We start from the raw sequence: 6,276 nt of genomic DNA, 5'->3' as shown, positions 1-6,276 counted from the left end.
AGGGAGGGAGGGAGGGAGGGAGGAATCTTCCAGCACGTATTTCCTATATGCATGAAGCTTAGTTAGATTTGCTTTTTTTCGAAATCATGGGTCATCCACTGAGTACTATGTTATTCGTTCTTTAGGTGTTTTAATTTTAAAAATCAGCTCTGCACAAGTGCAGCATGGCTGGAAAGTCTGCTGCTTTTACTTGCGTTGAGGACAATCTGACGGACAACTTCAGACCTACTCGCGCCCCATAGTTAGTATATACTCCCTCCGTTCCTAAATATAAGTCTTTCTAGAGATTCCACCAAGTGACTACATATGGAGCAAAATGAGTGAATCTACACTCTAAAATATGTCTACATACATCCGTATGTTGCATTCCATTTGAAATGTCTAAAAAGACTTATATTTAGGAACGGAGGGAGTATAACGGCTGGAGAGAAATTATGCTTTTCTTCATTTGGACTATACGATAGATGCTCCAATTATAAAAAGAAGAATTTTATAAATCAAAGAAAGATATGCTCTCATCAATTGCTCATCTCTGAAGGTTGAAAACAAATGGGCCTGATGAAGCCGTTTTTTTTACTATCTCCTCTAGCAACAACTCCCTGTATAATCCAAAAATGGATTGTTGCTTATTTGTTTTTGCTTATTCACAACATTATTCATTTAACAGGAATACCAGTTGTTTATGAACACAGCCGATGGCAATGTTCGTATGGATTTGAAAGAAAATACTGCTGCCAAGATATATTTTGATCACACCACAATGCATTGTTGTATTTTTTCAAAGTACTGAGCAATGGTTTACATGGATTGCTGAAAATATTATTAATAGAACGCCAAGTCCGTCATAAAAACCAAACCTGGCAGGAAGTTTAACTAAATCTGTTTCAAATACCCAAAGCTCGTTGTTCTCAATTTTAAATTATGCATTGAATGGCTTGTTCGACAATTCATGATTGGGGATATGCCACTATGCCTATGTCTGTATGACTCTATATGCGTGAGGCTTGCTGTATGCATAATGCAATTTTTCCAAGAGTTTAATTCAGGCCGACTGTTAGCTGTGTGAATTCCCTGCCATGATCTTCTTAGATTTTAGTCTCTTGACATGGCATGTATATTGTTTAGTTTTGGGCGTGATATAGTGGGAAAACACATGGTGCGCCGTACTAGACTAATTTTTCTCTTTACATATTTTTCTGACGGTGATGGACACACTCAGATTCTGATGAAGAGGGGCATGTCAGATAGAATGTAGCTGGGAAGTCCAAATGTACTTTTTGACAAGTAATGCTAACATTAGAAATAATTAGAAAGATAATCAAGGACAATGCACAAGAACAAAATACTTAAAAACCTAGATAGGACTCATGGTATACAAAGGTGTCCATATATCTAGGTAAACCAAACCGTATTTTAATCGAAAAGTGAAAGCGTTATTCTTTGGACATTATTCTTCCATCTCCTTAATATTCATGTCTCAGTCCTGTTTTTTCGTAGGGCTTCAGTTGTGCCTCTTCTCACACTGAACCAGTCCATTGGCGGAGTAGTCGAAGAAAGCAACACTGCACTAGCAAAAACAAGAACAAGGCACTCTGCCAGTGTGTGTGCATGATCCAGTAGCATGCGTTTAATAGTAGCCACCCTACTTGTCGTTGTTCAAATGAATGTAAAACATCCTTCACAAGATTCCAGTGCAGGTCAGTTTGTGATGTTAGATGGTAGTTGTGTAATATATATGCTAGACAAGGTTTTGTACTCCTGAGTCTAATGTTTCGTTCCTCACGCCTACAACAACAACAACAACAAAGCCTTTAGTCCCAAACAAGTTGGGGTAGGCTAGAGGTGAAACCCATAAGATCTCGCAACCAACTCATGGCTCTGGCACATGGATAGCAAGCTTCCACGCACCCCTGTCCATAGCTAGCTCTTTGTCGATACTCCAATCCTTCAGGTCTCTCTTAACGGACTCCTCCCATGTCAAAATCGGTCGACCCCGCCCTCTCTTGACATTCTCCGCACGCTTTAGCCGTCCGCTATGCACTGGAGCTTCTGGAGGCCTGCGCTGAATATGCCCAAACCATCTCAAACGATGTTGGACAAGCTTCTCCTCAATTGGTGCTACCCCAACTCTATCTCGTATATCATCATTCCGGACTCGATCCTTCCTCGTGTGGCCACACATCCATCTCAACATACGCATCTCCGCCACACCTAACTGTTGAACATGTCGCCTTTTAGTCGGCCAACACTCCGCGCCATACAACATTGCGGGTCGAACCGCCGTCCTGTAGAACTTGCCTTTTAGCTTTTGTGGCACTCTCTTGTCACAGAGAATGCCAGAAGCTTGGCGCCACTTCATCCATCCGGCTTTGATTTGATGGTTCACATCTTCATCAATACCCCCATCCTCCTGCAACATTGACTCCAAATACCGAAAGGTGTCCTTCCGAGGTACCACCTGGCCATCAAGGCTAACCTCCTCCTCCTCACAACTAGTAGTACTGAAACCGCACATCATGTACTCGGTTTTAGTTCTACTAAGCCTAAACCCTTTCGATTCCAAGGTTTGTCTCCATAACTCTAACTTCCTATTTACCCCCGTCCGACTATCGTCAACTAGCACCACATCATCCGCAAAGAGCATACACCATGGGATATCTCCTTGTATACCCCTTGTGACCTCATCCATCACCAATGCAAAAAGATAAGGGCTCAAAGCTGACCCCTGATGCAGTCCTATCTTAATCGGGAAGTCATCGGTGTCGACATCACTTGTTCGAACACTTGTCACAACATTATTGTACATGTCCTTGATGAGGGTAATGTACTTTGCTGGGACTTTGTGTTTCTCCAAGGCCCACCACATGACATTCCGCGGTATCTTATCATAGGCCTTCTCCAAGTCAATGAACACCATATGCAAGTCCTTCTTATGCTCCCTATATCTCTCCATAAGTTGTCGTACCAAGAAAATGGCTTCCATGGTCGACCTCCCAGGCATGAAACCAAACTGATTTTTGGTCACGCTTGTCATTCTTCTTAAGCGGTGCTCAATGACTGAATTCAGGAAAATCAGCCAAGATACACAACAAACATATCAACCGCAGCTAGCTGCTATGCGCACATGTGTGAAAACAAACTTATTAATCCTTTGCCGCAGACAATACTGAAGCACTAACACAAACAAGATCCTTCTGAAGATAGTCTCTGAATGCAAATGATCGTGACTTCTGAATTTGGAGCCATGGCCCATGTGTAGGCAAGGGCAATGACCCCTTTTACTACTTGAGCGGTCCAACAGAGGTACTTCTATTTTTCTGTCCTCAGAAGAAAAAAACAGTGAAAAGAAGATAGAGCTCGTTTAATTTGTTTCTACAAATCTTCAACAACACGTTTATGATCCTGTATTTTTAATTCAGTTGACCTCTTGAATGCAGATTATTGAAGGTTGTTTCTAAAGTTGTGATTGACTCGAACCAAAGGAAAGTTGGAGACTTCTTTAGTGTGAATTGCTTGGATTAAGTGGGAGTGAAGATGTCCTTTCTATCTATATCTGGTTCTATTATTGGCAAATTTGTGCCTTCAAGATTGCTGCTCGTGTTTGTGTTCTCGAGCTGAAAATTTAGATTATTACCCTGTTTGGTCTCCTGAATATAAATCATGATTCTTTGCATCTCAATTGCAGACCAGCAGACCTTTCCGTCCTCATATTCGCCGGATTCGTTTTCTATGATCGAGCGTCCGAGCGGTTGCATCTCGACGGCTGGTGCGCGCTCCATTTCAGTAGTTATACTATAGTCCAGAAGTTTTTTGGGGTTCTACTTTTTTGAGTGATTTTTCCAGTTCCCTTTAATACTGAGTTGGCTTTATACTATGAGCAGTGAGCAAGTCATGTATAAAGCAAAAACAAAAATTGGTCTGCTATCAAATGGTACATTTATTTGAACACAAAGGGCAAGAAAGGTTCAGGGTCTCGTGAAGAGGGCATGTGTTTATATTAGGTGAGATCTGAACTGATTCTGACCAATGTGAAATTAATATTGTTGTTGATGGATCCGCAATTATTTTTATGTGCACAGAAGTGCCGTAGTTGAGAAGCCTGAGAAGAATATATCACTTAGGTACAGATTCGAGCTAGGGTTTTTTCATTTTCTCCTTCCAATCCATTTATCATGGGATAATTTGCCCATAAAAGACATACATGATGGTCGTCGTTGGACAGACTATATTTGTTTACTTCTACCCATAAATTTAAAGTCCTGAACATGTATATTACACATCTCTTGCAGGATATATTAATATTAACCTATGTGTGCGTTCCACTGCATTCATCTATTTAAGTTCCACTGCATTCATTTATTTAAGGCATGATATTGGTAAGCTTGGTTCAAATTGTGCCGCATCTATCTATATAATGCACAATATTTCTAAGCTTGGTTCAGGTTGTTTCTGACAACCACTGGCAATCTGTCCCTATGTCATTCCTCTTATATATACATGAGAACTGTCTACATAGGATCTTGCAAGCAGCACCAAATCTTATATTATGGGACGGAGTGAGTATCTCAAAGAAGAAATATTTTTTTGATGTAGGAATATCTGTAGGCTGATTATGCTTTGATGTATAGATCGCAGTAGCAGGTAAAATATAAGTTCTTAGCCAGTTCAATAGTACTTTGTTGAACAATGCTCAATTGACATTAGGCTAAAACATCGAGAATACCTGAGGGGACAAGGCAAGTGTTGTTTGTAAGGACTCATGTTATGATATTGCAAAATAGATTAGACGGAAAAGTACATAGCATTGCCATGGCATATTTAAAACTTCTAGATCTGCTGTTCATAGGATGGCATCCACAAAATCCTTTCTACCATGTGCGTGTGTTTGTGTTAGAATTGTTTCACACAAATAGACAAATTATTTTCTATGTGTATGCTTCTCCTTTTATCAACTTATGAGAAATTATATTAATGGGGCATGCTTTATTTGCAAGATATAGATGTCTTAACTTGATAAAAGGACTTTATATTGAATGTGTTTGTGCGACTGAAGATGAGGCATGCTTTATTTAAAAAATTATATTGAGTGTGTTTGTGGGACTTGAGATGGAGGATGGCTTGTGCTCTTGCTTGTGCAGTTACCACGGTGCTCCAGCCATGATGTAGAGGTATTGTGGCGGCGGTAATGTGTTCCAACTTGGACGGCGTTGCCCCCATTCTGGTGTGCGGAGCTAGAGATGTGTAGTGCTATGGATGAAAGTCATGTCCAGCTTAGGTCTGTGCTGGTGGCGACGACGCCTGTGGGTGCCGTTCCACTCCTTGGAGGTGTCGTCGAGGTGTGTCGGCATCTTTCCCCTCACATTGGTGTTTGGTGGTTGTCTCCGGGCGAAAGCCTAGGTTCAAGTTAGAGCTGGCGATGGCAATGTTCGTATCGTCGTTTCTCTGTTGGGAGTATCATGTATGGAGACACGACATGCAGGTCCTGTGTTGTGATCCTTTGGTGCTCATTGCTACCCCAGGTTGATCTTCAAGGGCTCTATGTACGCTGCCGCTCATGTGCCCAAGACGATGCCTCCTCGAGTCCGACCAAGTCCTGTCACCTCCTCGCCGACATGTCTTTTAGGCTTACATGAGTGTAGTGCATTGACCATGGAAGTCTTGATGGTGTCTTATCTTCGGAGGCGTCCAGTGTCACTTGAAACACGACTGTCTTTCAGTTTAGGGTAGGCATCTTGTGTTGTGGTTGTAATGTGTGTGGTGACATGTCTTGGGACTGCTAAGGTGTGGAGTTTGTGCTACGCTTGTAGTTTGTAACAAGGGTAGTCTTCTTGTAATCTGCTTCTTCCTTTTATAAAAATATGGTACGCCTATGCGTACTCTCAAAGATAAAGATGTCTTAAGCGAAAGAATTAAATCAAGATGGTTGAAAAAAGTTTTAAAAAGTACCGTGTGACTATTGTTGTTGAACTACTAAAAATATGTATGCCCCGCTGCCACCGACAAGGATTCTCTTGATCGGGCACTACATTTTGTTCATTATTTCGGTGAGAAGGTGATCATAGTTCTTCTATTTTGAGTATCCGTGTTACTTTTTTGAGTGTGTGTCAAAGAAACAAGCATGTCCTGCTAATGAACCATGACAAAGTTTGGTGACTGAGGTTGTAGGAGTAGGAGAATCACCTGAGGGATTGTAAATGACTGAGATAGTACATATGCACATTGATTATGTTTTCTATGAAAGAATTTTACATTGTAAGGATCTCCTACTTAAGGAAA

At 41.2% G+C, this 6,276-nt stretch overlaps 1 long non-coding RNA gene across 4 annotated transcripts in view; it reads left to right on the top strand.

The window, feature by feature from the left end:
* The window catches only part of LOC123071693 (uncharacterized), a 7,001-nt gene extending 1,083 nt beyond the window's left edge, over positions 1–5,918 (top strand). For 2 of the 4 annotated variants that reach the window (XR_006434503.1, XR_006434500.1), the window contains exons 2-3: positions 3,161–3,303; positions 3,438–5,890. This is a non-coding gene — a long non-coding RNA (uncharacterized lncRNA). Of the gene's footprint in view, positions 1–3,160; positions 3,304–3,437 lie in introns of all 4 variants that reach the window. The other 2 variants (XR_006434501.1, XR_006434502.1) reach the window with 2 other exon arrangements.
* Positions 5,919–6,276: the final 358 nt, after the last annotated feature.

Source organism: Triticum aestivum, chromosome 3B (genome assembly GCF_018294505.1).
Source record: "Triticum aestivum cultivar Chinese Spring chromosome 3B, IWGSC CS RefSeq v2.1, whole genome shotgun sequence".
Taxonomy (NCBI): Eukaryota; Viridiplantae; Streptophyta; class Magnoliopsida; order Poales; family Poaceae; genus Triticum; species Triticum aestivum.
Note: the sequence above shows the minus strand (reverse complement) of the source record. Positions and strands in the feature narration are given on the sequence as shown.